Raw genomic sequence first — 9,439 nt, forward strand, 5'->3', positions numbered from 1 at the left:
CTCACCCTTGCAGGGGTTCCTGGACTACCCTTTGAGAACCACTCGTTTATAATATGGGAAGAAATTTGAACATGCTTATAACCTGAACAGAAGGAGGCAGAAAAGAGGTGGAGATTTAAAATTCAAGGGAAGGAGGCATAACTGTTGGAATATACCAATATAGATAGAGGGTTTACCTTTTTTTTTTTTTTTTCTAGAAACAGAGTCTCGCTCTGTTGCCCAGGCTGGAGTGCAGTGGCGTGATCTCAGCTCACTGCAACCTCCGCCTCCTGGGTTCAAGCAATTCTCCTGCCTCAGCCTCCTGAGTAGCTGGGATTACAGGCATCTGTCATCACACCCAGGTAATTTTTGCATATTTAGTAGAGACGGGGTTTCACCATGTTGGCCAGGCTGGTCTTGTCCTGATCTCAGGTGATCCACCCGCCTTGGCCTCCCAAAGTGCTAGGATTACAGGCATGAGCCACCGTGCCCGGCCGAGGGTTCACCTTTTTAAGGAGAGGAGATAGGTAGGCTAGAGTTATAAGGATGAATATGGCTATAAATATATTTGGAGGAGTGGAGTTAGTTGATGGATTTCATCTCCATTAGCTTCAGTTTTCTCTGAAACAGCAGAAATAAAAGCTTTCTGGGAGTAAGAGGCCATAGAATGGAATGGGGACCTTATGGAGTGCCATGAACGTTGTTATTTCTATAGCCCGTCTGTATGCATAATACAAGATGAGATGCTGGCTGTGTGAAGATTTAAGTGTTTCTGTGAGTAGAAACCTGCATTTCTAGAGGAGTGCAGGGAATATTTTGAGCTGCATGACCCTTTGTTTCTCCTTCTCACTTATCAAATCGAATATCTTCTCTGTATTCAATTGTCTTCATTACTTAGAAACTCAAATTCACCCTCAAGGACCTTCTATCTTGAAAACAGTGTCTTAGCTTCATTAAACATCCAGGTTGTCAACATGGTAATTCTCAATTCCATTTTGTAAGCACATGTGTTCTCTTTTAAGCTATGAAGTTTTTAACAGTGAGAAGCTGACTGATGCTCAGGGTAAGAGCTTCTGTCTGGATTGATGACACAATAAAAACTGTTCAGGATGACAAGGAAGGCACTCAGCAAACTGTGAGTCATCCTGTCTCTGACTCTCCATTAGACGTATGTGTATGTGATGGTGGAAATAAATCCAATACTGCAAATAATCAAAACCAATAATTAGTTTAGTGCACTAAGCTAATCCGTTCAAAAGATTGGATTATAAAATACCAAATCCAGCTAAATATTCTTTGCAAGAGATTAAACAAAAGCATAAGGACACAAAAAGGTTTGGAGTAAAGGGATAAAATAAGTTATACCAGACAAATAATCAGAAGAAGGCTGGTGTGGTCAGAAAGAAGATACCATAAAGGAAAAAAAATTCCAAAGAAATCATTACACAATGACAGAGGCAACATTTAATCAGGAATATGTACTAATCCTGATCCTGTATATCTCTAATAATAGACTGTCAAAATATGTAAAGAACAAGTCATTAGAATTTCAAGAAATATTAACAAATTTCTCAATTAGAAGAGAACATTATATCTTCTGAAGACTAACAAATAACCAGACACAAAAGTAAACAGGTCATAATCAATTGAAACAACACAATTACAAGCTAGATCTAATGGATATAGATATATCAGAAATATGTATTTTATATATCACATATATTATATATTAAATATATAATATATAATATATAATTACATATATAACATATATTTTATATATATATATATATATATATAAAATTCTGTACACTTGGGGAAACATGGACACAAAAAAATTATTGCATGCTAGCCCACCAAGCAAGTCTTGACAAATCCTAAGAACTGATAAACAAATAATTACATATTAGCTTATCAAAATGTAATTGAAACAAAAAGATAGTCAAAATAACTCATAATAGACATTTTTGTAGTATAATAGAGTTTTTTCAACTATTAACTAAACCTCAGACTTTATTTGGATTTCACTAGTTTTTCCATAAATATCCTTTTCCTGTTCCAGTCCAACCCAGGACAATTTTTGTGTTTAAATTCATGAGAGATATTGATCTGTAGTTTTCTTTTTTTTGTATTTTCTTTGTCTACTTTTGGAATCAGGGTAATACTGGTCTCATAAAACGAGTGGGAAAGTAATTCCTCATTTTTTAGTTTTTGCACAAGATAGTGTAGAACTGGGGTTAATTCTTTAAAGGTTTGGTAGAATTCTCCAGTGACACCATCTGTGTATGGAAATTTCTTTTTTGGGAGCTTTTAAATTATGAATTCAATTTTTTTGATAGTTGTGAGACTATTTAGATTATCTATTTAATCTTGGTTGAGTTTTGGTAGTTTCTGGTTTTTTAGGAAATGGTCCATCTTTTCTAAATTTTTGAATTCATGAGCATAAAGTTGTCCATATTATTCTCTTATTATCTGTTTAATGGCTCCAGAATCTTTAGTGATATCCTGTTTCATTTGTGACATTAGTAAAATGTATCTTCTCCATTTTTATTTTTATTTTATTATTATTATACTTTAAGTTTTAGGGTACATGTGCACAATGTGCAGGTTTGTTACATATGTATCCATGTGCCTTGTTGGTGTGCTGCACCCATTAACTCGTCATTTAGCATTACGTATATCTCCTAATGCTGTCCCTCCCCCCTCCCCCCACCCCACAACAGTCCCCGGAGTGTGATGATCCCCTTCCTGTGTCCATGTGTTCTCATTGTTCAATTCCCACCTATGAGTGAGAACATGCGGTGTTTGGTTTTTTGTCCTTGCGATAGTTTACTGAGAATGATGGTTTCCAGTTTCATCCGTGTCCCTACAAAGGGCATGAACTCATCATTTTTTTCTGGCTGCATAGTATTCCATGGTGTATATGTGCCACATTTTCTTAATCCAGTCTATCGTTTTTGGACATTTGGGTTGGTTCCAAGTCTTTGCTATTGTGAATAGTGCCACAATAAACATATGTGTGCATTTGTCTTTATAGCAGTGTGATTTATAATCCTTTGGGTATATACCCAGTAATGGGATGGCTGGGTCAAATGGTATTTCTAGTTCTAGATCCCTGAGGAATCGCCACACTGACTTCCACAGTGGTTGAATTAGTTTACAGTCCCACCAACAGTGTAAAAGTGTTCCTATTTCTCCACATCCTCTCCAGCACCTGTTGTTTCCTGACTTTTTAATGATGACCATTCTAACTGGTGTGAGATGGTATCTCATTGTGGTTTTGATTTGCATTTCTCTGATGGCCAGTGATGATGAGCATTTTTTCATGTGTCTTTTGGCTGCATAAATGTCTTCTTTTGAGAAGTGTCTGTTCATATCCTTCACCCACTTTTTGATGGGGTTGTTTGTTTTTTTCTTGTAAATTTGTTTGAGTTCATTATAGATTCTGGATATTAGCCCTTTGTCAGATGAGTAGGTTGCAAAAATTTTCTTTGGTTCTGTTTATATGCTGGATTACGTTTCTTGATTTGTGTATGTTGAACCAGCTTTGCATCCCAGGGAGGAAGCCCACTTGATCATGGTGGATAAGCTTTTTGATGTGCTGCTGGATTCTGTTTGCCAGTATTTTATTGAGGATTTTTGCATAAATGTTCATCAAGGATATTGGTCTAAAGTTCTCTTTTTTGGTTGTGTCTCTGCCAGGCTTTGGTATCAGGATGATGCTGGCCTCATAAAATGAGTTATGGAGGATTCCCTCTTTTTCTATCGATTGAAATAGTTTCAGAAGGAATGGTACCAGCTCCTCCTTGTACCTCTGGTAGAATTCGGCTGTGAATCCATCTGGTCCTGGACTTTTTTTGGTTGGTAAGCTATTGATTATTGCCACAATTTCAGAGCCTGTTATTGGTCTATTCAGAGATTCAGCTTCTTCCTGGTTTAGTCTTGGGAGGGTGTATTTGTCGAGGAATTTATCCATTTCTTCTAGATTTTCTAGTTTATTTGCATAGAGGTGTTTGAAATATTCTCTGATGGTAGTTTGTATTTCTGTGGGATTGGTGGTGATATCCCCTTTATCATTTTTTATTGCATCTATTTGATTCTTCTCTCTGTTCTTCTTTCTTAGTCTTGCTAGCAGTCTATCAATTTTGTTGATCTTTTCAAAAAACCAACCCCTGGATTCATTAATTTTTTGAAGGATATTTTGTGTCTCTATTTCCTTCAGTTCTGCTCTGATTTTAGTTATTTCTTGCCTTCTGCTAGCTTTTGAATGTGTTTGCTCTTGCTTCTCTAGTTCTTTTAATTGTGATGTTAGGGTGTCAATTTTGGATCTTTCCTGCTTTCTCCTGTGGGCATTTAGTGCTATAAATTTCCCTCTACACACTGCTTTGAATGTGTCCCAGAGATTCTGGTATGTTGTGTCTTTGTTCGCGTTGGTTTCAAAGAACATCTTTATTTCTGCCTCCATTTCATTGTTTACCCAGTAGTCACTCAGGAGCAGGTTGTTCAGTTTCCATGTAGTTGAGTGGTTTTGAGTGAGTTTCTTAATCCTGAGTTCTAGTTTGATTGCACTGTGGTCTGAGAGACAGTTTAATTTCTGTTCTTTTACATTTGCTGAGGAGTGCTTTACTTCCAACTATGTGGTCAATTTTGGAATAGGTGTGGTGTGGTGCTAAAAAAATGTCTATTCTGTGGATTTGGGGTGGAGAGTTCTGTAGATGTCTATTAGGTCCGCTTGGTGCAGAGTTGAGTTCAATTCCTGGGTATCCTTGTTAACTTTCTGTCTCGTTGATCTGCCTAATGTTGACAGTGGGGTGTTAAAGTCTCCCATTATTATTGTGTGGGAGTCTAAGTCTCTTTATAGGTCACTAAGGACTTGCTTTATGAATCTGGGTGCTTCTGTATTGGTGCATATATATTTAGGATACTTAGCTCTTCTTGTTGAATTGATCCCTTTACCATTATGTAATGGCCTTCTTTATCTCTTTTGATCTTTGTTGAAGTCTGTTTTATCAGAGACTAGGATTGCAACCCTTGCCTTTTTTTGTTTTCCATTTGCTTGGTAGATCTTCCTCCATCCCTTTATTTTGAGCCTATGTGTGTCTCTGCACGTGAGATGGGTTTCCTGAATACAGCACACTGATGGGTCTTGACTCTTTATCCAATTTGCCAGTCTGTGTCTTTTAATTGGAGCATTTAGCCCATTTACATTTAAAGTTAATATTGTTATGTGTGAATTTGGTCCTGTCATTATGATGTTAGCTGGTTATTTTGCTCATTAGTTGATGCAGTTTATTCCTAGCCTTGATGGTCTTTACATTTTGGCATGTTTTTGCAGTGGCTGGTACCAGTTGTTCCTTTCCATGTTTAGTGCTTCCTTCAGGAGCTCTTTTAGGGCAGGCCTGGTGGTGACAAAATCTCTCAGCATTTGCTTGTCTGTAAAGTATTTTATTTCTCCTTCACTTATGAAGCTTAGTTTGGCTGGATATGAAATTCTGGGTTGAAAATTCTTTTCTTTAAGAATGTTGAATATCGGCCCCCACTCTCTTCTGGCTTGTAGAGTTTCTGCTGAGAGATCCGCTCTTAGTCTGATGGGCTTCCCTTTATGCATAACCCAACCTTTCTCTCTGGCTGCCCTTAACATTTTTTCCTTCATTTCAACTTTGGTGAATCTGACAATTATGTGTCTTGGAGTTGCTCTTCTCGGGGAGTATCTTTGTGGCTTTCTCTGTATTTCCTGAATCTGAATATTAGCCTGCCTTTGTAGGTTGGGGAAGTTCTGCTGGATAATATCCTGCAGAGTGTTTTCCAACTTGGTTCCATTCTCCCCGTCACTTTCAGGTACACCAATCAGACATAGATTTGGTCTTTTCACATAGTCCCATATTTCTTGGAGGCTTTGTTTGTTTCTTTTTATTCTTTTTTCTCTAAACTTCCCTTCTCACTTCATTTCATTCATTTCGTCTTCCATTGCTGATACCCTTTCTTCCACTTGATCACATCGGATCCTGAGGCTTCTGCATTCTTCACGTAGTTCTCGAGCCTTGGCTTTCAGCTCCATCATCTCTTTTAGGGACTTCTCTGTATTGGTTATTCCAGTTATCCATTCATCTTTTTTTCAAAGTTTTTAACTTCTTTGCCATTGGTTTGAATTTCCTCCTGTAGCTCCGAGTAGTTTGATTGTCTGAAGCCTTCTTCTCTCAACTCGTCAAAGTCATTCTCCATCCAGCTTTGTTCCATTGCTGGTGAGGAGCTGCAATCCTTTGGAGGAGGAGAGGCGCTCTGCTTTTTAGAGTTTCCAGTTTTTCTGCTCTGTTTTTTCCCATCTTTGTGGTTTTATCTACTTTTGGTCTTTGATCATGGTGACATACAGATGGGTTTTTGGTGTGGATGTCCTTTCTGTTTGTTAGTTTTCCTTCTAACAGACAGGACCCTCAGCTGCAGGTCTGTTGGAGTTTGCTAGAGGTCCACACCAGACCCTGTTTGCCTGGGTATCAGCAGCAGTGGCTGCAGAACAGCGGTGGCTGTAGAACAGTGGATATTGGTGACCTGCAAATGCTGCTGCCTAATCGTTCCTCTGGAAGTTTTGTCTCAGAGGAGTACCTGGCCGTGTGAGGTGTCAGTCTGCCCCTACTGGGGGATGCCTCCCAGTGAGGCTGCTCGGGGGTCAGGGACCCACTTGAGGAGGCAGTCTGCCCGTTCTCAGATCTCAAGCTGCGTGCTGGGAGAACCACTACTCTCTTCAAAGCTGTCAGACAGGGACATTTAAGTCTGCAGAGGTTACTGCTGTCTTTTTGTTTGTCTGTGCTCTGCCCCCAGAGGTGGAGCCTACAGAGGCAGGCAGGCCTCCTTGAGCTGTGGTGGGCTCCACCCAGTTCGAGCTTCCGGGCTGCTTTGTTTACCTAATCAAGCCTGGGCAATGGCAGGCTCCCCTCCCCCAGCTTCACTGCTGCCTTGCAGTTTGATCTCAGACTGCTGTGCTAGCAGTCAGCGAGACTCCGTGGGCGTCGGACCCTCCGAGCCAGGTGCTGGATATAATCTCCTGGTGTGCCGTTTTTTAAGCCCATTGGAAAAGTGCAGTATTAGGGTGGGAGTGACCCGATTTTCCAGGTGCCGTCTGTCACCCCTTTCTTTGACTAGGAAAGGGAACTCCCTGACCCCTTGCGCTTCCCGAGTGAGGCAATGCCTCTCCCTGCTTCAGCTCGCACATGGTGTGCTGCACCCACGGTCCTGCACCCACTGTTTGGCACTCCCTAGTGAGATGAACCTGGTACCTCAGCTGGAAATGCAGAAATCATCCGTCTTCTGCGTCGCTCACGCTGGGAGCTGTAGACCAGAGCTGTTCCTATTCGGCCATCTTGGCTCTACCCCCTCCATTTTTATTTTTGTCAGTCTTGCTAAAGGTTTAGCAGTTTTACTGAATTTTTTGAAGAACTAGCTTTTTGTTTCATTGATTTTTTTTCTATTTTTTTTTGTTTTAAATTTGTTGATTTATCTTTTTATCTTATCTGATCCTCTGCTTGCTTTGGGTTTATTTTGTTCTTCTTTTTTAGTTTCTTGAGATTAAAAACTTAAGATTACTAATTTGAGACCTCTTCTCTTTTCTAATGTGAGCATTTGGTACTAGAAATTATCCTTTCAGAAATGCTTTAGCAGTATGTTACGTATTTTGTTATGTTTTATTTTCATTTTTATTCAGTTCTTTGTATAATTTATTTCCTTTTTGACTTCCTCTTTGATTTATGGATTATTTAGAAGTGTGTTTGTTAATTTCCACGTGTTGAGAGATTTTCTTGTCTTTGTTATTGATTTCTAGCTTGATTCCATTATTGTCAGAGAGTGCACTCTGTGTCTTCTTTTAAGTTTGTTGAGGTTTCTTTTAAGGCCCAAAATACAGTCTGTCTTGGTAAATGTTCCATGAGAACTTGAAAAAAATGTGTATTCTGCTGTTGCTGGGTGGAATGTTCTATACAAATTGAGCATCCTAAATCCAAAAATCTGACATCCGAAATGCTCCAAAATCTGGAGCTTTTTGAGCACCAACATGATCAGAGGAAATGCTCATTGGAACATTTCAGATTTCAGATTTTTGGATTTGGAATGCTCAACTGGTGAGTATAATGCAAATATCTAGAATCTGAGAAAAACCTGAAATTGGTAATACTTCTGGTCCCAAGCTTTTTGGATAAGGGATATTCAACCTGTATATGTTGATTGTGTTGTTCAAATCTTCTATATCTTTGATGATTTTCTATCTAGAAGTTCTATCAATTGCTGATAAGAGGGGGGTATTGAAATCTTCAACCGTAATTGTGGATTTATCTATTCACCCTTTCAGCCTTATTTTTTTAAAACAACTTTTATTTTAGGTTCAGGGGTACATGTGAAGGTTTGTTATATAGGTAAACTCGTGTCATGGGGGTTTGTTGTACAGATTATTTCATTACCCAGGTATTAAGCCCAGTACCCAATAGTAATTTTTTTCTGCTATTCTCCCTCCTCCCACCCATCTTTTTTTCCATCTCAGAAAAAAAGGAAAATTGTGTAAATTTATAGTTAAAGTAATTATTTATATGCTAGGATTTAAGTCTTATATTTTATTGCTGTTTGTTTTTTCTGTTTCTCATTCCTCTGTTTCTTTTTTCTTGCCTTCCTGTGGGTTATTTGAATATTTTCAAGGATTGCATCTTGTTTTATTTATAGTTTTTGTGTGTATCTTTTTGTATAGTTTTCTTAGTGGTGGCTCTGGATATACAGATGTGATATCACATTCTACTTGTATCAACAAGGGAATGTATGGAAAGCTTTGTTCCATTTAGATCCCTTTACTTTTCCCACTTTTAATTGTCATTCTCTTGAGTATTAAATGATATAATTTTTGTTTCAGTCATCAAATAGTATTTATAAAACTCATGAGAAGGATATCCTATTGTATCTTCCCCCCTCTCTTTTTTTTTGAGACAGTCTCGCTCTGTCACCCAGGCTGGAGTGCAGTGGCACCATCTCGGTTCACTGCAACCTTTGCCTCCCAGGTTGAAGCAATTCTCCTGCCTCAGCCTCCCGAGTAGCTGGGATCACAGACGCATGACACCATGCCCAGCTCATTTTTGTATTTTGAGTAGAGATGGGGTTTCACCATGTAGGCCAGGCTGGTCTCAAACTCCTGCCCGCCTTGGCCTCCCAAAGTGCTGGGATTACAGGAGTGAGCCACCGTGCCCAGCCGTCTTCCCATATTTTTGTTGTTTCCATGTGGTATGTTTTGGCTTTGTGTCCCCACTCAAATTTCACCTTGAATTGTAATAATCTTTATGTGTCAAGGGCGGGACCAGGTGGAGGTAATTGAATCAGGGAGGCGGTTTCCCCCATACTGTTCTCCTGGTAGTCAGTGAGTTCTCATGAGATCTGATGGTTTTATAAGGGGCTCTTTCCCCTTCACTCATCACTTCTCCTTCCTGTCACCTTG

The sequence above is a fragment of the Nomascus leucogenys genome, chromosome X, assembly GCF_006542625.1.
Source record: "Nomascus leucogenys isolate Asia chromosome X, Asia_NLE_v1, whole genome shotgun sequence".
In the NCBI taxonomy this organism is placed as follows: domain Eukaryota; kingdom Metazoa; phylum Chordata; class Mammalia; order Primates; family Hylobatidae; genus Nomascus; species Nomascus leucogenys.